Source organism: Nicotiana tomentosiformis, chromosome 1, assembly GCF_000390325.3.
Source record: "Nicotiana tomentosiformis chromosome 1, ASM39032v3, whole genome shotgun sequence".
Classification (NCBI taxonomy): domain Eukaryota; kingdom Viridiplantae; phylum Streptophyta; class Magnoliopsida; order Solanales; family Solanaceae; genus Nicotiana; species Nicotiana tomentosiformis.
The window spans coordinates 43,489,847-43,514,307 of NC_090812.1; the positions used below are offsets into that span (position 1 = coordinate 43,489,847).

Sequence of the window (24,461 nt, forward strand, 5' to 3'; positions counted from 1 at the left end):
ATACCAGAAGCTAGGTCATAGAAGGTAGATTAGATTCGACAATCTTAAGTAGTGGAGTCGGCCCTTAGCCGAGATACGATACTGTCAGCTAATCACTAGCTTTTGCTAGAATAATATCGTAAAGTCGGAGAGGAAGAAGAATGCCATCATAGAGGGATCAGCGTGTAAACTTGAAGGGCTAGGGAACTCCTTTAGCTCAATAATGAAAGTTAGGGTCGATCGGAGGAGGCCTTACCTCTTAGATGACCCAAGCAAGTCATTAAGCTATTGGATGGATCCTCCTAACTGTAGTTACTTAAGGTCGAGTAGTAGACGGGTGAGGCCCACAGTTCTAATAGGTTTTCACTTGAGCTTTCCGCAGCAAAGCAAGTCTACAAGCCACTGCAGTGAGGTTATAGGTCTGATTTCTTTCTCGTATTGAGATCTTAGAATGCTATACGCAGCCCCCCTGCAAGGTTACTTTAGATAGCGGTATTTTCTGTATAAGATTGGCATCCCCATTCTAAGGTTACTTAGTACTTAGGTCGTGAGTTCCGCTCTTAGTAGCCTTTATTCCCATCCCGCGTAAGAACATAGGTTTTTTCCCTCAGTTTCTGCTCTCCTTGCTTTAACTAAAGAACTACCTTTCACTTTAAGTAGGACTCTAAGAGCTCTACCTTAGAATGAGTTAGATTTCCTGTGTTAACAAGAAGGAATGGCGGGACGCTAAAGAGAGGGCTATGAGACTAGTGCAATCAGGTAATCGACCAAGTAATCCACATACATGATAAAAGAGCATTCCAGCCCTAGTGTACTTATCCACTGGCATTGAAGGAGAAGAATGACAAGGTCTGCTTCCACAGTAAGGATTGCCGCTTAGTCCAATCCAAGAGCAAACAAGGGACGCCTCATTAAGCAAGAACCCGAGCTAAGAGCGGGGCAGTTCAATTAAGGTATAGAGAAAGCTCCAAGCAGCTACCATTGATCAACCTTATTCAGGCACATCAATCAAAGATCTTGCTTACCGGATAACTTTCCTGGTGAAGGAGAGAAAGTTTGACAAGCTAAGAAAGTCTCGTTGAAAGCAGGAACTCAGACTGTGACGACTATTTTCACTAGTTTCAAAGGCTTGATTGACCCTTGGGATTGAATCTGGCTAGGGGGTGCCCTCGTAAAGACTAAAACCTCGTTACGCCGAACATAGTAGAGGTGCGACAACGCTTTGGTAGGGAGTGGAAACTTACTTTCTGTCTGGTTAGTAGGAGTTTCTTGCCTGCTAAGGGATTAGTCCATGTTAGACCTAGAAGTAAGAGTTTGTAATTGAAGTTGGGGGGCTGAATAGATAAATTCTCTACCCACATAGCGCTAAGAAGCAAGTTTCGATAGCCTATGATGAAATAGCACAAAAAAAGGGCAACGCGAATAATAGTGTTAGTAGTTCGTGAGGCTAATTTTGAGCTAGATAGTGGATTGATGTTCACTGTAGCACTATCTGACCTTGAAGGTTAAGTTAGTGTACCACGAACTTCATCCACATATTTCGGATGTTGTGGCATCAGTTATCTAGCTACATTCTATTACCGGTTAACACCATTTTGGAAAACTTTTATTCCGGTTACTGCTTGTTAAATTCCATTAGGTTCTTTGTCAAATACTAACTAATTTGAATACATATTCTCTGGGGGTGTAACTTAGGTTGTTCTTTCCTTCGAGCTAAGATAGACCCTATCAAAAACTAGTTCCACAAGCATCTTCCATTCATCTCGACCTAGATTGATCTTTGCTCTGATTATGATAAACCATCATCAATTTGTATAGTATATATACCCCCAAGCCCTCTTTTTGTACCCATTTTTTCTTTCTAAAAGAGGGCCTGGAACTGGGCTCTCTTCACAGCCCCTAAAGGCGTTAGGAAGAGATTTAATCAGCCAGCATAATAACTTCAATCGATAGAAAAATCTATCAAGACCTAAAACAAAGAATACCATCAATTTATTTTGCATATCTTGATATTTTTCATATCAAGACCTAAAACAAAGAATGCCATCTACCCTATGTAGGCGACACAAGCTACGGAGCTGTAGACTTAAGACCTAAGGATATTTCTTTGACGGGTGATCGTGTCTTAGAATCCTCAGGAAAGTGTAAGCACCTGTATACAATTTCTATTTTGCTTTCTATATATAGATATGACTTTCTCTTGATGGAATATACCAAGCTAAATCTTTTTTTTAGAACCACAACTTAGTGATGTTGGCGACAATTGCTATTAGGGTCTGTCTCAAGGCATTGGCTCTTTAAAAAAAGGATTTCCTATCGTTGCATGGGTTCCTTTTTGTATAAAACATATTGACTACAAATTGTACTAAATAATGAATATTGACTGTTTGATAACGTGAAGACTGTGATCTCGACTTAGAATAATCAAACGCCTATCACGAGTCACGTGGGCACTCCCACCAGGTAGAATAGTTGTGATATCCCCATCAAGATTTAACTCTAAGAGGATACTATTCATTTCTTCTTTACACTGCTGCTCGCTTTGGAGACTAAACAATGGATATAATACGTAACATTCAGCCAAGTAATGATAATAAGAAAGACTAGGGTATATCTATTTAAATCCCCGGTCAAGATCATCCAACATAAAATTGTATAAGACCTTAGTGATTAACCCAGCGTGTGGGATCCCTACTTCCATAATATAACAATTAATTCCATTTTGATCATAAACTGGTATCTTAAAAAAGGAGGAACCTAAGGATATTACGTAGCTATCACGCACCAAGGGTGCCAGCTTTCATAATATTTTTTATGAGGAATAGTACCTTGTGAGGGTGCTAGATTCAAGATGAAAATAGTTCTAATCTTCCCCACTCCATCTAATTTAGCAAAGAACTCACGACGATCTCTGGGAAAACCACACGACTGCTCTTGAAAGATAGATGAACGCATAGATCAACTATTCAACTTATGTGCCAGAGTGATTAAAACGAGAGCGTCCCTTTCACCGGGACAAACAACCCATTTATGATCAGGGTCCCTTGGCTGACATAAAGTGTCAACATAAAAGAAAAGTGCCTCGTCTTTGGGAATACTTAATAACTTAAGTGGGGACAATGCGTACTTCTCTTTTGAGATAAGAATGATTATATCACATACTCTTAAAGGGAACAACGAAAATAGATCACCAAGTTTAGCATAGACATATAATATTGACTGGGCAAGTTGCTGTGCGGAGCACGAATAAGGTGGATGTTTTCGTGGGTCCTCGACATTTGAATCAATTCTGAACGAACAATATCTCTATCTGGCTTTGTTATTATGGAGAGATATGGAGAGAGGGGACAGCTTTGTCGCGGACCTTTCTTTGATTTCTTTAATGAACTCCACTGGATGTCCAAAGATTATAGGGGCTTTCCATTGTATATAAATAAACTTTCATATCCTACTCTGCAAATACCATTTTCCCTAAGCGTATAGAAACCAATGATTCAAATTTTCATATGCTACTGGTTTGGTGAGTTTAGTGATCATGGCTAGCTCACCTGATCTATCAGTTGAGTAGTAAACCTCCTTGGGATAATTATCAATATCTCTTCCTATCAAAATGAGATTGGGAGGGCGCCCTTTTTAAAGAGCCAGCATGTCTCTCAATAGAAACTATTGGCAATAACCTTAGTCATTCTCTTATATAGTGTAGTCCCCAAAGCAATGGGCCTCAGTTTAGAGAGGTTTTGCTTTTTGGGGAATCATTGCTAGGAATAAGTATTGAATTGCACCTGGTTTGCTCTTGTTTGACTTCAATTACCATATGGAAATGGAGATCGTCCAACATTATGTTCTAGCACTGCCCCTGATTTAATCAATGAAGTAGAAGTTGAAGTTCTGTTCGAATCCATATAGTCTAGTAATTTTTTTACTATGAATAGCCCCTAATGTCGATAGAGAGCTTACTGCCTGGCCCTTTATAGTCATGACTGTCAAAGAAGCATGCTTAACACAACCTATAGCATAAAGGCATTCGAGCCGCGTCTAAACTAAATGTTGGGCAAGGGCTCGTACTCTCTCTTTTGTGGATACACTATCCCTTCCGGCTATGGTATGGGGAAGGGGAGGTGAGATCTACTCATTGATTTTATATTAGATGAGCGGCCTTACTATAATCGTTCGGGAGACATGGGTCCACACGCTACACACAAGAATGAATTATTATGCGGTCGGTAAACTCTTTCCCTTCCGCTGGCAGCCTATCAAATCGAATAACTTATTTTTGAATATGTCATTATATCATGTTCATGTATTTGATTTTCCATTTTTTTATGTTCTTGCTCGTGCCCTAATAGAGAATGGGCACGACTCCCCCTCTCCCCATTCCACCGTCCAAACAGGCCGGTCGTTCTATGTTTTGTGGTTGGGTCGGATAGGACCAGATCCAATCGGATCTGATCGTAGCTTCGAGTTCAGGTGTCGTACTGCGGTCGGACCGGAAAAGAAGGGGACATCGAACCTCCTACCAAGAGGCCAAGGTTGCTTGCTAACTCTCAGCCACTTGTTAGAAGGAAATGCAGCTTGATTGTCGGGGGGAATCAACGAGAAGGAAAAAAAAGTAGATTATTCTATTTCTTCATTTGGTAAGGATTGTCTTTTTGTTCATTGTTATCTTAAAAACCATTGTCTTTTCTTTGTTTGTATCACCGAGACACGCCAAGGGTCGCCCATATGTACCTCGGTAGCCCCGGCCCATTCAAATCAAAATAGAACCAGCACCTACGACTAAGGGGAATGGATTGTCCACCACAGGGTGAGAGAATCTTATAATACGAGGGCTAGTGACTGGTCAAGTCATTAAAATTAGTCATTTTGATCAACATGGCTGCAGGTGGACTAGGTTTATGGGTTTAAACCCAAAGGTCAAGTCATTAAAATTAGTCATTCCAGGAAATTCATACGCTCTGCGGACGGAGAAAAAAGTGGAGTCTTGGTCAGAGCAATCCTCCCTATTCTATTACTTGACATAATTAGGAGAAGCTCATCAGAAACTAGAGCTAGAAACGTTTTATTCCGTTTCGTTCCGGTTCCTCATTTGCTTCTTCTCGAATCCAAGGGGGACTTCTCATATTTATAATCTTTCTACGGTGTGCTCTATTTACTATTCTTTTGTACTTTCTTTTATTTTACCACGCGATAGGTCAGCGAAGCCTAAGCGGTCAAGGAGGAGGAAAGTCCAAACACTTCGCCCTAACGGGAACGAGCAATGACGAAATGAGAAGATGAGGTGCCTCGGGCACCCCCATTTTTAAATAAGGGTCGAAGGTTTTGGGCCTAAAGCTTTTCCCATCCCCCCTTCATTGGACGGTGCATGTGTGGAGGGTGCGCGACCTGAAACCGGGCTTGAAGCTCTTACCTTACTGGCAAGTCAAAAGCTGATAGCTGTTGGTCACGACTAGTATCAAAAAGCTCCTATGAAGATGAATATTTCACATGGAGGAGTGTGCATCTTTATGTTGGGTGTTCTTCTGTCGTGCGACCTGGCGGCATATGTGCGACCTGTGGCCCACGCCTCCATGGCTACTAATAAAATAAGACTGGAAACCTAAAACTAAACGAAAATAGTAGGTACAAAGTAAATTGCCCAATATTTCCAAATTAGTCCAACTTCGTACCATTCCGATATAAATCGTATATCTCATAGAGGTCGTATATCTTTTGGTTGGTTGTAATGGAATGCTTTCATTATCTAAAATAAAGAACATCTCAAACCAAAAGATCAGTCCAATAATACCACTAACTAGTAAATAGCGTAATACTTCTTCATGAATCTCCACTATTTGAATATGGAAAATCATAACAATGAATAGGAAGGAAATGACTATAGCTCCTATATAAACTACTGGGAAGATCATAGCAAAGAAGTCGAGACCTAACAAAATAAGTAAACCTGAAGTGTTGCGAAAGACTAGCATGAGAAACAAAATGGAATGTACCAGATTTTTAGCACGTACAACCATAAAACCGGAGACCAAAGCAGGGCTTGACAAAACAGAAAGTATCATAGTATGTTGTCCTTCCCTAAAATGTAACTTTCATGCTGGAGCATGAACTAGCATGGAAGTCGATCTATTACGACCAGCGCGGTTGTTCCTATTTCATTTTCTTCTTCCAAGCCCTTCTTAGAAAGCACCCACTGGGTTACTTACGAAATCTCAAATATCTCTCGACGCAGAGAATTATTTATGTGTCCAGGCCGATTAGAGGTTTGGCTTCCTTCTCCCCCACCTTTTAGCCTTCTGGACAAAAAGAAAGAAGAGAAATTGGGCCATCTTTCCTGAGAGAGGCTGCCTTAGCTCAGGCCAGCAGTCTTCTACTACTAGTCGACTACTCTATGAAGGGCTTCCTTATTTCCTTGGCTCTGCTCGCTCGTCTACGCTTCGACCCAATACGTAATAATTAAAAAATGATGTTTCATTTCCTGCATTAAGATTTAAAACTTGTCGTAATAAAAAAGGCAATCAATCAGAATCAAGAAAAAATATGAAAATAGTGAATCAAGATCTAGATGGATCCCTATCTTTATCTCTATCCACGGAGATACCTATCTATATGGAGAGAGGTGTATCTATGAATTGGCCTAGACTATCCTCTATCCGGGTAGATATGTCCCTATGAGCGACTACGCCGATATTTATATATTTTGGCCACGTCCCTTTCCCCTCCGAAGAAGAAGGTTTGGATCTTTCAATCTTATGTCGTGAGGTATGTGACCTATGTTAGGTCCATAAGATACCACAGCTTTTGATGATCTATGATTCATCTCCGAATAATGAGTAAGTAGTTCGATCCTTTTTATTTTTATCTTTTCAGTAAACTGATGGGAGGATGCGGAGCAATAGGTCGAATTACTATATAAAGAAGAGTTGTAAACTATAGGACTTCTTGTTCGAGTACGAATATTTCGTTTTTTCTTGTTCCTTCTCTTCGATAAGAATAGGGAATTAAAATGATACAAATTCCTCTTCATTCTGTTTTGATCAGCGAAAGAACTGCCTAAGCATACTTTTTCGGATCTAGGCTTCTTTGATCTTTCTAAGTCTTCTTCTTGCCTAGAACAACACAACTGTTGCAAAAACTGGTATTTTAGTAGTTGGCGACATCCCCTCTTAGTTTTGAGTAGGCGGAACCATTCTGTTTTGGTTCTTATCCACGGGTGATCCAGGAATTTTCCTATTATTATTTAAACTGAGATTTCGATATAGAGGGATCTCTTTATTTCTTCACCGCGGGTTCTCACATCATTTTCTTAAAAACATATTATATCACCGTGGGAGAGTTTAAAATTAGTAATATTAACCATTCTATTATTCACACAAACCCTTTGATGACCGGGATAGTTTCATAAAAATGGAGACGAACCGGGATAACGTCCGATCTTATTTCTGGATTGAGTAGAAAAGGGATATATTCAGTTCGTTCTCTTCCTCCGTGCATCTCTGTGATGTGTAAATCTCCATAAATATAGGGGACAACTTTCGTGTAGTTTGTGATTGGATGTAACTGTTAAGATTTTCTCTAGAATAAATCTTTCTCTTAATAGACCTCTTCTTGTTCCTCAATCTTCAGAGAATACAGTGTTGTATCATTGTAAGTACTCTGTTCCAAACAATTCCTGAAATTAGACGACAAGTTTTAAATCTTAATGAAGGCAAGGCCTATCTCGTTGAATCATCCTTTTTCGCCACATCGCGTATAACGTGAATCGAACCCCCTCCGCTGCCAGTGGGCTGTTGTATAATGTACTACATCGATCTAGCAACTTTGTAGGAGTAGGTTTTGGCTCGCCCCTTTCTTCTTATTAGTCGGATAGGTTTTCCACCCTCTCCCCTTTTAATATAATAATAAGGTAAGCTTCCAAAGCTCCTTTCTTCAGCTGGTGAATAAGAGCACACTTTCCTTTTCCCCTTTACAATGGGCTTTCATGAATAGGGATTTCCCACCAGCAGTTTTCTCTTCCTATCACTTCACTTCATTCTAGAAATCTGATCTCACCAAGCCGGGCGAAGGGGAAGGAAGAGATGGGTGGTCCGGGAAGAACAATGAGAGAGGGCTCGTAGCTCCCCTCTCACTCTTCCCCATGCCTATTTGTTCACCCGAGAGGCAGAAATATTTTTTTAATAAATATATAGAGCCATGATACATTCTGAAATATTGAAAAGGTAAATAGACTCTTTTCGCCCCCTTTTCGATGTCTGCCCGAGGACCTATGTTAATGTTTTGGAAAGGGGATGTTCGCCTTTTGTAACTAATAGACCCATGATACGGACTAATATATGTTCTTACCCATAAACATAAGTAAGATTTATTCATCAATTGTCAGTCCCCCACGGCGGGGCTTCTCGCTTTTCATGAATGTGTCTCTTCCTCTGCTTATATGAGTTTTACCCAGCTTTTACTCAGTTTGCTTGTGACACCCTATGAGCCTTTACTTTTTCGGAGGGTCGGCGGGACATGGGAGCCTCAGCTAATGCATCGGTTTACTAATATAACCTCTGCTCTCCCACTTCCTTTTATTCAAAAGGCGAGCAGCCCTTAAGCAAAAAGGCCTAAGAGGGTTCTTCTTTATATATTACATAAGCCCTAAAGTAGGTAGCCCCGAAAGACAAACTCAGTAGAGTGAGTTTTGGCTTGCCCCTTTCTATCTTATTAGTCTAACCTAAACGACCTTATTTCAAAAAACAACGCTAACACCCTATCTATAGTAAGGGGCCTTTTTAATTCAATCTCCCACTTGATTTCAGACAGTCAAATATAAAGACTCTTTGTTAGCTCTTCGTGCCTCCTTAACTTCTCAAACTGAACTAATACTGTCCAACTAGAGTTTAGCCGGAAGGAGCTCTTTTTGTATTGAAAGTGTTTTCAAATAGCAATCCATCGCATCGGTAATAAGACTCTAAGTAAACGAATGATTCAAGCTCCTTACAGATGGTAGTTCATATTCATTACTCGATAAGCTATATTGACAGAACAAAACCACTCTTTCAATGGTGGGATCAATTCCATCCTATTCTTCTTAGCCTAATAGTCTATTCGTGGAAGTAAATTATCCAAAAAGTCTCCTTACTAGACCTAACATCCTGTCATCGCTTTCAGATACAAGGAAGTTGGACTAGTTATTAGACCAACTATCTCACGCTCTCTCTCTCAAACCCAGCCAAAGGAGCACATCTAGTTGAAAGACTCTCATTCTTATTTAGAATGGGAAGATCTTTCAGTTCGTAAAAGCTTAAGCTTAAGAGCTTTATCCATAAGTAATGAGAGGAGACTTTTAGAAAACCCTCATGCCTTCTTTGGAGATAGAGATCTTACTGCTACATCCGAGTCTGACAATCTAGTCTTCTAGGATTTTTGCTTTCAGAATCCTCTTTCTCTCTGATCCTTTGTGCATTCTTTATCCTATTCCGATTCAATTTAGCTTTCTTTTAGTTGCTATATCTTTGTTTTTGAAGAAATGTGGACCTATAGGGGAAAAGGATAAGTATATAGTATCAATAAGAAGATAGTTTGATTTTTTTGTTTGCGCATGTGTATTGTCTAATCTATGAGAATCAATCTTTTCCAATTCTGTAAGTACATATAGGGAAGTGGGCCCTCGCTATTGAGAGGACTCCTATTGCCTTTCTTTTATTTACTGGAGTTTCTTGTTCCCGCGCCCCCTGATACCGAGACCCCCGGTAATCTCTTGGATGGTGCACAAGGCCCTAAGTCTTACCTCAGGTAGTTTGTGCTTTCTTGTTGGCTTGGTGGTGCTTTCCTTCCTCTGTGGAGAGAATACAGAAAAAGGATGTTTCCCTACTTTCCGTCCGTCGTGTATTCCCCCTTATGTCTTCTGTAAGAACAAGAGGGATGGGCTCCCCGCTTACACTTTTTCAGATATTCCCCCTTCCAAGGATGCTTTCTCGAGCCTTTTTCCCTCATCTCTAGTTTGGGGACGACAAGTACTTCATCTCGAGTAGGACACCGGTGATCTCTACATTCACCTATGTAAATTCGAAATCTGCTTTCAAGCAGCTCCGTATTCTAAGGGAGAGTGGACTAAAAAAAGGAGAAGCGTCATGCCTCATGCTTTTGTAGACCAGCTACTACACATTAAAGAAAGTGGATTCCTCAATTAAACTAGCTTCCTGATCTTCTCTTCCCCCCAACAACTTCACTCCGGAGGAATCGCACATTCTTAAGTGAGAAGATCAGACTCTTATTATTGAATTTCCATTGTTTGCACGTAATAGCTCGTTCTCTATATTTTTTTTATGCTCAATCTTTCTGTTTTCCTTTTTCAGTCTAAAAGGAAAGCGAAGTGACTATCATCGGTGTAACACCCCGGAAAGTTTTGAAGAACTTAAGTGTAAAGCTCGGTAAAATATGCAAAAAAAATAATGTTTCATGCTGCCGGACAGGGCTTACATGTTTGAGCAAGCTCGCCGAGGCTCGGACTTTTTGGGTTGAACAATGCACCGGAAAGTAAAGGAAACTTTGCCGGAAAAGTGCATTTATGCGGTCCATTATGCGACCGCAGAACCACTATGCGGACCGCATAATGGCCGCAGAGTGAGCCAGTTAATTGGGCTAATTGGAAGCAATTATGCGGTCGACTATGCGACCGCATAACTGTTATGCAGTGCATTATGCGGACCGCATACACAGGCAGTTCTTTTGGCCATTTTGTAACCAATTATGCGACCGATATGCGGTCCGCATATCGGTTATATGATCGCATACCTTGTTCCGGACCTCCATTTTTGGATTTTTAAAACTCGAACCTATTTTATTAAATACACTCTTTGGGTCATTTTTGAGTTGTTATCTGACATTTTAGAGTGAGAGAGGGTACCCTAGAGTGAGAAGGTGTTCTCCAAAAATTGTTCTTCAATTCTTGCCCAAGTTTTGGAAGATTGAGAAGGAAAACTCACTACGTCTTCATCCTAGAGGTAAGATTCTACACCCTAACCCTCAATTTCGAATTTTGTGTTGAAATGGATAATAAGCAAGATAATATCTGGGCAAGAGGGTTGGCTATTTTACATGCATGTGTTATCAAAGGGCGTAGAAAGATTGTTGAGCTAAAAATGGTAAAGATTGGGTTGTGGTATGATGGAATCCTCCATGAAAGGACCTTGAAACCTTAATGCACATCTAGTGTTTGATAAAATGCTCAAATGAGCTAGAACCATGATCATCTTCCTAATTTTGATTCAATTTGTTATATTTTTAAATTAGATTGAAGTTGCTAAGAATTCCGGAACATTTTAAAGTTTAAGGAAGCTCAAGTGAGGTATATTGGCTAAACTCTTTTCTTAGAATTGAATCCCACGATATTCATGTAAATTATGTAAGTCCCAAGTGATTCATTATGAAATTGGCTATTACGAGTAAGATTTGGGTTGAAAGATATATTTTCAAAAAGCATCACAAATGCTCTATTCATGTTATGTTACCAACTGAGGATGTGTTAAAATATGGGTTGTGCATCAATAGTGTTTCAACTTTAAGTCAAGTTCAAATGAAGGCTATTATGCCAAATTTTTGTGAAATATGTCTATGTGCATTAGACTCTAAATTTCTTGCTTGTGTACTACACACTTTGATTTGAATTGTGTTTGTTGTTGATGACGAGGATGATATTTGAAATTGATAATGTGAGCATGATATACTGAATATGGCCAACGTGCCAAGAATGATCTTATAATTATGGCTACTAGTGCCAATGAAATGAAAAGATGTAAAAGTATTATGAAATGCGATGATTGATATAAAAAGGTTGATGTCTCAAATAAGATGGCCTAGCCGATAGGGTCGTGATCGGACTCCATGTTAAAAATGGTTGTATTGATATTGAGAGTAATTGTGGTTGATGTCCCTAATAGATGGCCTAGCCGATCGGGTCGTGATCGGACTCCATACAAAATTTACCGTGGTATTGGTATTTATGGAAATTGTGGTTGATTCTCTAATGAGATAGCCTAGCCGATCGGGTCGTGATCATATTGTGAACACTGGTATTGCGGACAATGGTATATCGATACTAAAAATATCCCAATGTGAGATATGGAAATTAATTTGAATATTGTCTTGATACTAAATTGAGGTTTGATGTTGATTAAGTCTTTCATTGTTACTATTCGATGGTACTAACGTCCCTGTTGCCTGGGGCGCTGCATATTTCAATGGATGCACGTGGTTCCACAGCAGGAGATATTGATCAGTGATAGCAGTGCACCTTTTTCCCAGCTGACACGGTAAGCCCCACTTTATTCCGGCATCATGAATCTGTTGTACTTGTGTATCATGTTTGAGGTATAGCCGGGGCCTTGTTGCCGGCATTATCTTTGTACTCTTCTTTATCTATAGAGGCTCCGTAGACATAGTATGGGTTGTGTATTGGTGCTGGGGAAAGAAAAACTATGTTATATTGTGGACGTATTACTTGTCTATTTGAGACTTTAAAAATAATGAAACAATTAGAAATGAATTGGTATTGTAGACATGGACAAATTTTCGTCTAATTAATGATAATATGTATTATCTCTATTCACGGAAGAGTTTGGGTAGAATGAAATCTAACAGGCTTGCTTGGTCGGGTTCACTCGAATGAGCACCGGTCGCGCTCCTCGATTTTGGGGCGTGACAATCGGATAGTCACGAGCGCTTAGAGGTATGAAGTTAAGCTAATCTTACTATCTGAAGGAGCTCAGCTTCTTAAAGGACTCTTAATAAAGAAAGATTTTTTGAAGAAAGCAATTCAAGTAGGGCTTGAAAGAAGCCAGTCGATCCGATCATAACATAAAGAAGATAGACGAGAAGATAAGGGGTGAAGGACTTTTTTAAATCCGGTCGGTGTAAACATGATATTAATTAGTCTTTGTCCTTTCTTAAGAGACTCTGGACACTCCTTGTCCTAAGCCCCAGGCATCCGGTTAGCTTTGCGGATCTCCGCCACCTGCTTTTGTGCTATTATTACTTACGACGTCTCTTCTGTTACGCATTTCCTGACTAGTCGTAGTTTTTCAAATGACCGGAATAAGAGGTTTTGGCTTTTCGGGGTATTTAACATAACTAATTATTCTATATTGGAAAAGTTTAAAAATTTCAAATAATTTTGATCAGTATTCAACTAATGGCCTCGTTAAGTAAGATGGGAGCCAATACAAAGCTAACAAGCAGAAACCCTTATCTAGACACAGTAGGATCCATTGAGTTAGCAAATCTAATGTGCGTACAAGCATCTTTTTCCTTTTATTTTTGAATTTGGCACCATTTAAATAAATAAGAACCAACAATGAGGTTTTCTTCCTTAAACACTAACCCGGCTAAGACTCACCAATAAGGTAACTCCGCCCTATATTTTTTGGATCAAGTCCGATGACAATTCTCCACTCATGTCCGTCCAGAGTTGGGTAAGTGATCTTCAAGGGCATCTCCCAAATCCATTCTTCCCAGCGCTCCTCAATCATATCCATAATTGTTTTGCTTGTGTATGAGTAACTAGACAACTTAAAATTGCAATAAAGTTGTCAATTAAGAAAGATCGGAAGTCCATGCGAGTCGGGCTGATATTAACAAAAAAGATACCCTCCTTAAAAGGAACTAAAATCAAATACCCAGTCAGGGATAGAGGTGAGAATGACATTAAAATTGAAAAACTGTGCAGGAGTAATAATAAGTTTTGTAAGGGTATAGTTTATTTAATTGAGTAAAATTAGGCCAGTAGTCTTTCTGAATGTGATAGCTGAGAGCTGTGATTCTCTCTTCAATTCTTGTCATCATGCTCTAGCTTTCTCATCTGCCGAGCACATCTAAGCGAAAAATAGAAAAAACTAGATTTCAATTGGATACCCTTCTTCTCTGTTCCAGGTACAAGCCAAGTTGAATTTATAAAAGAGAATTACAAAAGAGAATTTAGTGTTAGAAGTATTCAAATCAATAAATTCGCTACGAAACAAGGCCGGAAGCAAGCCCTAAATTTGAGACTTTGGAAAAGTGCAAATAGCAAACTTAAACTATCAATCATATTAATATTACATCCATCTCCACATAGAAGTGTTGGAAAAGAAAGCTATCTGAGAGGCAGAGGTTGACTATAAACTTCATCTCTCTCTGGACCTCAGGGAGTTTATCCAGAGCTGAATTGCGCGTGCACTTCTACCAGAGCAGAATCACGTGTCTACTTGGTGTATAACCTCAGTAGTATCTTCCATCCGAACCGCAAATCGGCAATGAATATGTCCTTTAGACTTTGTTAGAAATGGCGGAACACTAAAAAATAGATGGAAACCCAGCTTAAGTTGGTTGTACTTTTAAGTTCGTTCAATTCACACAGGCAGGGTGATTGAGGTGCGTGCTTTTCATGTTTTTTACTTTCTTCACACAACAAAACAAAGGCATGCTAGTACTGTACTCAACTGCTCGTGCTGTATGGATCTTCTTCATTCTATAATCTATAATAAATTAATTCATACCAATATACCTGCTAAAAGAAACCAATAATTTTTCAACCCCTCTCACAGTCACCAAACCGGCAACACAAAATTCCTTTCTGCCCTCTGCTCTGCAACGCAATTCCCATGCTCACAACCAGTTAGAGCAAAAGAATCCACCCCTGTCTTTCTCTTAAATCTCACCTCAGTCTCGTAAATATCCTTACCAAATCCTAGCGTAAGGTGTATGATCCGCATAATCCAATGCTGACTTTACCACGATCCATTAGGTGAAAGGGTTCTGCAAAGTTTGTTTTTTCATACTGGAAGCGTGGTTATAGTACTCATATTGTGCCAACCATGCAATCCAATGCTGACTTTACCACGATCCATTAGGTGAAAGGGTTCTGCAAAGTTTGTTTTTTCATACTGGAAGCGTGGTTATAGTACTCATATTGTGCCAACCATGCAATTTGTATTGCATTGGCAGAATTGCTATACACTCTATAAAAAGAAGTTCGATAAGCCTTCGTGCTCTACAAAAAAAATAAAAATAGAAATTTTCTACCAGTGTATATCGAGAAGCCATGGCCCTCCCTGCTCAAATTCACGACATTCCCCAACGACCTACTGAAATTAACGTTGAAATACAAAATGTATAAACTTTTCTTCAAAAGACTTGAATAATGTTAAATGGTTTCTTGAGACATCTTCGCTCTATGAACCCGGTTGCTATTGAAGCCCGAATGGAAGCAAACCGTCAAAGAATTCAGGAAATAGAAGAAAGACTCCAAGGACTACGCTAGGAGTAGCAAGCACTGATCGTGGAGGCAATCTTCCTTGGTGCGCGAGAAAACTAAAAGAGTCTGTTGACTCTTTTTAGTTTTATAAGGTTTCAATAAGTCTCTTGAGACAATTGCTTTCATGTCTGGTGTTCTCTTATTTTAGTGTAGATCTACTCTGGTGCCTACTGGAGATAGACTCCTATCTATGCTAACTATCTTTGTTTGGTTTTATTCGTTATGTTTGCATGTATAGTATGGTAAAACCTAAAGTGTAAAAGGTTTACCACTTAATGCTATGCTAATAGAATAATTAAAAAGGACTTTTCCCCTAAATGACTACTCTAACTATGTCCAAAAAATTGGAATACGAATGAGATCCACAATGCTGTTATACTTGGACTAGGGGCCTCCTTCCCTCTAGCATATTCACCCTTGCAACCCCTATGCTATTATACTTGGACTAGGGGCCTCCTTCCCTTGTTCTTTTATACACATGGAAGTACCTTTTCTTATAAATTCACCTTTATAAAAAAATAGACAAATTTGTTGACTACTATTTTAGTGTTCACCCTCTCATCCCAAACTTACCCTTTTTCCACGGAAGCCCTCCCCTCACTTTATTGTTCTTCATGAGTGGGAATAAAGCAAAATTATTCTTATCCAATACCAATCTGGGAATACTAGGCTAAGCATGTAGCCTAGCCGCTTCACTCATCAAAAATAGGCTTAGTTGAATGGTACTAACTAAGAATTCTATTGGATGAGGAAGTTTTTGACTCCAGAAGACCTGGATACGGAACTAATTTCAGCGCGTCCTTTTATTATCTCCTTCATGCTACCCCATCTGAACTAATGAGTGCCTGTAGTAGCATTAAGTGATCCCCTTCTTCGACACCGATACCCTAGGGATTACATATTGTGCCAACTCCCCTCTGCTGCCTCGCTGTACAAACGGATACTTTTCTCGGCGCTGGATGAATTACTTGGAACCCTAAGAAACGATCGAATGTCTCTTGCTTCACTTTACTGGTAAAGCATTTCTTGTTAGATCAGATTGATAGTGACTTCTTCCGCTGACTAAGGTGTTTCGTTTGTGTGTTTGCAACATCCGAAAGGAAAGCCGTCTCTCTTCCATTTGGAGCAAGCATCCTAACCGTAAGATCTAAGTACATATCTTCTACCATCTCCATGGGTAGCCATTCATCTAATGAGCTAACTTCTTGACCTTGCTCTAGACCCCTTTGACTTTATTTCCTTCTTCTTGTTGCTCCTCGTCTGCATGGTTACATGCTTCTTGTGGTGCCGCTAATGAAGCCACATCCGGAAAGTTTTAATCAACAGAGACATGGGCGTATAACTAGTATTAAAACCTTGTAATATAATATGCTTGTTCGCCCCAAGCTCATCCGAGAGAACAGGAAATAACATCTCTATATGATAAGTTTCAAATAGGGTACCGGCAGCGGGTATCTCTGGAACTTAAACATGAGCTGAAGCGATTGGGATTGTCATGAGATGTGGAGCTTTGATAAATGAGCTTAAGAGAAGATTAAGAACCTAGTTTGATATGAAATATTTAGAACACTCAAAGTCTCTTCTGGAGATTAAAGTGATGAGCTCGCAAAGAGTTTTGGAACCCAGTGAAAGTATTCATTGGATTTATTGTCAAAAGTTGGTCTTTCTGCATGCAAACCGGAACAGTATCTGAAATTAGCTTCGGATGCTGGAGAGCTATTGGATAACCCATCTACTTGTAAGGAGACTTGTTGGGACTCTTTTTTACCTGACTAATTATCGCACAGACATTGCTTACACTTACAACATATGAGGGAATGATCAGCCGATTTTTATATGGACAAACCGAGATCATCTCACTTAGAAGCTACTTTTCAAATTTTGCTATACATCATTACCTCACCGGGAAGAGGTTGAAGAGTCTACATCATCCTCTCTTCAGTTGTCATGTTACTATTATACTGATTTCATTAAGGCAGTAGATTATTCTGATTGGATTTCGAACATCATCACCATTCCCAAAGGGAATGAACGTGTTCGCATATATTTTTGAAATCTCAATAAAGCATGTTCCCAAAGATGATTTTCTGCTACCAAACATTGATGTTTTTGTGGACAACACTATTGTGAAAGTATGGTTACTACTCTTTTCTGACGATTCAAAATTCTCGTCGTCGGCTTCCTCGAGGTAGAGTTCGTTTTGTAATAAGAGCACCGTTGGGCTTTTACGGAGCTTGGTCTGCTTTGCATTAACTCATTATTTGGTGTTTTGGTTCGTAGCAGCCCAAGTATATCAAGGAGTTCCTTTTACACGCTATGCTATCCTCGGCGATGATATCATCATCAGAGATAAGCGGGTGGATGGGCCTTATTGCAAGCTAAGTTTTCCATTGAATGTTCCATTTTCGTTAGAGAAATCGTTAGTATCCTTAGTTGGTGCTTTGGAGTTTGCTAAGCGGTTCTTCGTACGCAGTGTGACTAAGGACTTTTTTCCTGTCTCCTGTCACATGTTAAGATCCTTAGTTAATTCCATATCCCTTGTTCCTGTAGTGAGGGCTATTATGTCTAAGGATCTTCCATTGTCGTATCATTTATGGGAAGCTGGGTACCAGGTGTATACTCGATGCCCGGTGCCTCCTAGGAGACACTTGAATCGGCATTTCCTCGTATTTCACTCACCAAACGGTGTGTGTCCTCTCCTGTCATGCCCCAAAACCGAGGAGCGTGACCGGCGCTCAACCGAGTGAACCCGACCGAGCAAGCCAGTTACATTTCCTTCTACCCAAACTCATCCACGAATGAAGATAATACATATTTTCATTAAGTAGACAAAAACATGATCATGTCTACAATACCAATTAATTACCAATAAGTTTCATCATTTTTATTAAAGTCTCAAGTGGGACAAGTAATACAACCACAACATAACATAGTTTGTCTATAGATAAAGAAGAGTACAATTATAATGCCGGCAACAAGGCCCCGGCTATACCTCAAACAGAATACACAAAGTACAAAAGATTGATGACCCCGGGATGAAGTAGGGCTCACCAATATCTCCTGCTGTAGAACCACCTGTATCCATTTAAAGATGCAGCGCCCCCAGCAAAAGGGACGTTACTACTGTCGAATAGCACTTGTATATATAACTAAACACCTTCTCAGTATAACGACGAATAATACAAACAAGATTATCATAATGTTAATGGAAGCCTTAATCAACATCAAACCTCAGTTTAGGATCAAGACAGTGTTTCAATTAATTTCCATATCTCACACTGGGATATTTTTATTATCAATATACCATTGTCCACAATACCATTATTCACAATACACTACCACCGTACTCTCAGCATGGAGTCCGATCATGACCCGATCGGCTAGGATATATCATTAGAGACATCAACCACAATTACTCTCAATATCAATACCACCATCTTTAACACGGAGTCCGATCACGACCCGATCGGCTAGGCTATCCATTAGGGACATCGACCACAATCAGAATTTCAGTTGCAATTTCCAGCACAATCACCACCATGTGTGCGGCATGGTGTCCGATCACGACCCGACCGGCTAGGCTGTCTTATTCGAGACATCAAACTTTCTATATCAATCATCGTATCTCATATTACTTTCACATCGTTTCATTTCATTGGCACTAATGGCCATAATTATAAGATCATTCTTGGCACGTTGGCGATATTTAGTATTTCATGCTCACCTTTATTTCTTTCTAACATCAACATCATCAACAACAACAACACCAATTCAAATCAAGGCTTATAGTACACGTGTGAGCAATTAAGGGTCTAAGGCACATAGAGATTCTTCACAAAATTTGGCATAATAGCTTTTATTTGAATTATACTTGAAATCGAACATTTCTAATGCACAACCCATATTTTTAACAAATCCTAAATTGATAAAATAGCATAAATAAAGCATTTAGAATACTTGTTGAACATATATCTTCCAACTCAATCTTACTCGGAATAGTGAATTTTATAATGAACCACTCGGGGCTTACATAATTCACATAAATATTGTGGGATCCAATTCTAAGAGAAGAGTTTAGCCAACATACCTCAACTGAGCTTCCTTAAACTCTAAAATGTTCCGAAATTCTTAGCAACTTCGATCTACTATAGAAATATAAGAAATTGAACCAAAATTAGGAAGATGATTATGGTTCTAGCTCATTTGAGCATTTTATCAAACACTAGGTGTGCATTAAGGTTTCAAGGTCCTTTTATGGAGGATTTCATCATCCCACGACCCAATCTTTACCATTTTTAGCTCAACAATCTTCCTACATCCTTTGACAACGCATGTATGTAAAATAAACAACTCTGCTGCCCAAAAATTATCTTGTTAATTACTTATTTCTAGAAAAATTCAAAATTGAGTGTTAGGGTGTACAATCTTACCTCTACGATGAAGACCTAGTGAGTTTGCCTTCTTAATCTTCCAAAACATGGGCAAGAATTGAAGAACAATTATTGAAGAACACCTTCTCACTCTAAGGCACTCTCTCTTACTCTAAAATGTCAGATTATAGTTCAAAAATGGCCCAAAGGGTGTATTTAACGAAATAGGGTCGGGTTTGAAAAACCCAAAAATAGAGCTCCAGAACAAGGTCTGCGATCGTATAATCGATATGCGGACAGCATATCGGTCGCATAATCGGTGACCAAAACAGCCAAAAACTTGTCTGTGTCTGCGGTCATTATGCAGCCTGCAGACTTGTTCTTCGGTCTCAAAATGAACACGTAAAACCAATTCGGCACCACGAAACATTATTTTCTTTTGCAAAGTTTTACGGTGCCTTACATTCTCTCCCACTTAGGATCATTCGTCCTCGAATCAGGGGGTCAAAATCTGTTATTAGGATCATATGCAACTCAGTTTTTCATACCACACACCAGCAGCCCCAAACTTGACTAACTCCCTAAATTTCCAAAAATTTTGCCAGAGTTTACCTTGTATGCCTATCAACCTATCAGAGAACCGCAAAAACACATCCTAACAGCATATACATAATCCAACGACGTAACATAATACAAAACAACACCAACTTTGGCCTCACAAGCGGTTATATTACCAGAATGGAACACCCTTAACATCAAATGTACAAATCATACATAATTCATAAAAAGTAAGTCTTATAATATTCCTAGATCACAACATTATAAATACATGGTCATTCAAACAAATAATGATACTTTTTCTTCATTTTTTCATCGGCCTCCCAAGTAGCCTCTACAACTTGTTGGTTTCGCCATAACACTTTCACGGAGGCAATTTCTTTATTTCTCAATTTTTGAACTTGCCGATCAATAATAGAAACCAGAATCTCTTCGTAATTCAATTTCTCATTTACCTCAATAGTCTCAACCGGAACAATGAGTGTCGGATCTCCAACTACTTTCTTCAATATAGACACATGAAACACCGGGTGTACTAATGACATCTCAGGTTGTAGCTCATTCTTGTACGCCACCTCACTGATCCTCTGAATTATTTTGTACGGTCCAACATACCTCGTACTCAATTTTCCTTTCTTACCAAATCACATAACCCCTTTCATGGGGGAAACATTCAAGAATACCCAATCATCTTCTTTGAACTCCAAATTCCTATGACGAATATCCGAATAGGATTTCTGATGACTCTGAGCAGTCTTCAACTACTCCTTAATGTTTTTAACTTTTTCCATGGCCTGATACACGAAGTCTGGCCCTATCAACTCTGCCTTCCTAATTTCGAACTACCCAATAGGATATCTACATCTCCTCCCATATAAAGCCTCAAACTGTGCCATTTGAATGCTAGCATGATAGCTATAAATTCTATGAGTGGTAAATGATCATCCCAGCTACCTTTGAAGTCTAGAACACAAGCACACAACATATATTCAAGCGTTTGAATAGTCCGCTACGCCTGCCCGTCAGTCTGCTAGTGAAAGGACGTGCAAAGATTCACCTGGGTACCCAAACCTCGCTGAAATTTCTTCCAAAAATTAGCAGTGAATTGTGCACCCCGGTCAGAAATGATGGAAACTGGGGTGCCATGCAACTTGACTATTTCTTCGATATACAACTGAGCATACTGCTCTGTTGTGTCAGTAGACTTAACCGGCAAAAAGTGTGCTGACTTTGTGAGTCGATCCACAATCACCCAAATTGAGTCAAACTTCTGCGGAGTGTGCGGTAATCCTACACCAAAGTCCATATTAATTATTTCCCATTTCCATATTGGAATTTCTATGTTATATGCCAACCCACCGGGCCGTTGGTGTTCAACCTTCACTTGCTGACAATTTGGACACTTTGCCATAAACTCCGCTACATTACTCTTCATATCGTTCCACCAATAGACGTCCTTTAGATCATGATGCATTTTTGTAGAACCTGGGTGCACGAAATACCTAGATGTCATGACCCAAACTGATGGGCTACGACGGGCACCTGGTAACTTACTCAACCGCGTACCAACGTAATGTATCTTTTCGTATCTTACTATTATAGGTAAATGAGCCAAAAAGCCTATCGTGAGATAAGTAGAGTAAATCATGAGAGAACACTCAACATTTGATGACCCAACATGTAATACAAACTTATATATATGACATACAGGCTTATAAGGCCGACATGATCCTTTATATACTCAAAACATAGGTCGACAAGGCCATACAGGTATCCATATACATTACATATGTCTACAAGCGTCTAAGAGTACATAAATATCATAAAGGTCGGGACAGAGCCCCATACCAATCAATACATGTCCTAATCATATTAACCAAATAAGCAACTCCGGAGCAAATGTAGCGCACCAACACCTTCCGCTGAGCTGATAGCCTACTTGGAGGACTCTCAACCTTTCTATCAGGACATGCGGGCAAGAAACGCAGCGTCCCTAGGCAAAAGGGATATCTGAACAAATAATGTACCGAGTATGTAAGGAATGAAAATCTGTAAACAAAAGACATGAGAAAAACATAGAGTAAAAGACTCAACATGTAAATCTGAATAACTCTTTGAATCATTAATATTTACAATGCCATGCATTTGCATATAAATGTCATACCATGCATAGCTATATGCGTACATAACATCATCAAGCCTATGAGGGCATCTCAATCATCTCGGCCATTGTGGGCAAAATCATCAACGTATACCAGCTGATCAGGTGGTGGTGCAGATATAACGCCGTAACCTTTTCCCATATCCCATATATATATAATATACGTGTATATAATGCCATCTAGTCATGGGTAAATTTACATGTATAAATGCATGAAATGCATAAGAAGTGCATTAATAAGATTTCTCGGAATATGATAAATTCAATATGCCTTTCGGATAAACTTTATCAACTACGTATTTTTCTGAGACCCATGAATAGAATATATAATCATAATTCGCATGGGGAATCAAGAATATAGACACCCCTAGTACTTCTAAGAATAGAGTCATTTATGAAAGTTGTGCATTTACTCGTTTCGTTTGTATCGAATGGATCATGCCAAAAAGAAAGAAGGGATAGCCTTAACATACCTGAGCCGATTCTCTTGACAATCCTTCCAACACACGTAAATTTCGACAAAACACGTAACGACGGATCAAAGTATGGAACAATCCGTATGATATTCTTGAGAAAGATTGCACTGTACTCCCTTAAAATTTGCAATTCACGTTGTACCTTGTAGGAGTTCATAACAATTCCTTTGACAATTTCCACCCTTTCTAGCAAGCTTTTCATAGAATTACTTTGAAAATTTCAATCAGTTCTAGCAAGCTTTTCATAAGAATTCCTTGGAAATTTTCCATCCGTTCTAGCAAGTTTTTCATAAGAATTCCGTTGACAATTTTCATCTGTTCTAGCAAGCTTATATATTTCCCTCTTAAATTATGTATAATAAACTCTTATCTTTGAGATATGTGGGCCCTCACTTTTGGGGATGACTTAGCCAATAATCTTTCTAAATATGAGGCTGCTACTCTTCTAACTGGATTTATCATAGAGCCGTCATAGAATATGACTATTGTACTATCTCTTTTGTACCCCTGATATTAAGAGTGATTCTGCTATGTTGTCAATCACGATTTCTATAATTTTTTTGGGTCCAATAATCAGACTCATGATTAACTTAGTTGATGTAACTCTTTAGTTTCCTCTTCCATTTGATCAACCTTTATGTAGGCTTAATAAATCTTCCGATATGCGGCTCATGGTATTAGTTATTACTTTAGTCCTTCATGGACGCTATGGAATATCCATGATACAATTTTCTAATAATTAAATTCTTTATCTATGACCTGGACTCAATTCTTTCTTTTAACTTATACTGGAGTCTTCTACGGCTGTATGATTGTCAACATATATGTTGCATGGATAATACTCCAAAATCTTAAGTGTGTCCATAACTTAACTAACTCTGGAACATTGATCGAATAATTCCTTTCATTCCATCTCAACTCTCTTTAAATGGAAGCTATTACTTTCCCTGGTCATTCTGCCCCCTTGTTGCATGCATACTTAGCTTATCTTAGTTTCCACGCATGTCAGAATTTTCGTGAAACTCATATGATCTCGAATATTACATTTGATTTTACTTCCCGTTCATTAGCCACAATAGGTAACACTTTATTATGGAGTGCATACAATGTTGTAGTAAGACTGGTTTTACAAGACCATTTCCTCTTTAGGTCACTGTGCTTAGGTTGAAGCCTTCTTCCTTATTTCCTCAGCTAATCTTTCATTGTAGTACTTAGGGAAGACCCTCTGACTCTTATAAAGCTGCGACCTTATTACATCGTATACCCGATAGAATTTTTGATGTTCTTCCTCTCCTATAATTATCTGTTGTTACTTACCTCCACGCCCTTGTGCTTGTAGGGTTGCTTCTGAACTGATATTTTGACTGTCTTCCCAGTAGCACTCTCTTTTATTCCCGTAACACTCATACGGTACCCTTGACTACCCCAACTTCTATCTGAATATGTCTTAATTTTTACAATGTCATAACTATGAGGCTGAATTCACTATATTGGGTTTTACTATATTTATCTTGTACGATCTGTTGATTTGTCTGTATCCTCTTGTCTAGCCATAACTAGGCTCTTCCTAGATCAACTACTAACTACTTGTTAGCCCATTCTTATATCAATATTCCGCGTAATCTTTCTTGGGTTATTTCCTTTATCTT

General features: G+C 39.1%; 1 pseudogene; it reads right to left on the bottom strand.

Annotated features, from left to right (window-relative positions):
* Nucleotides 1–6,664: 6,664 nt before the first annotated feature.
* On the bottom strand, nt 6,665–7,720 carry LOC117280413 (small ribosomal subunit protein uS4m-like; annotated as a pseudogene).
* Between the last annotated feature and the right edge of the window lie 16,741 nt (nt 7,721–24,461).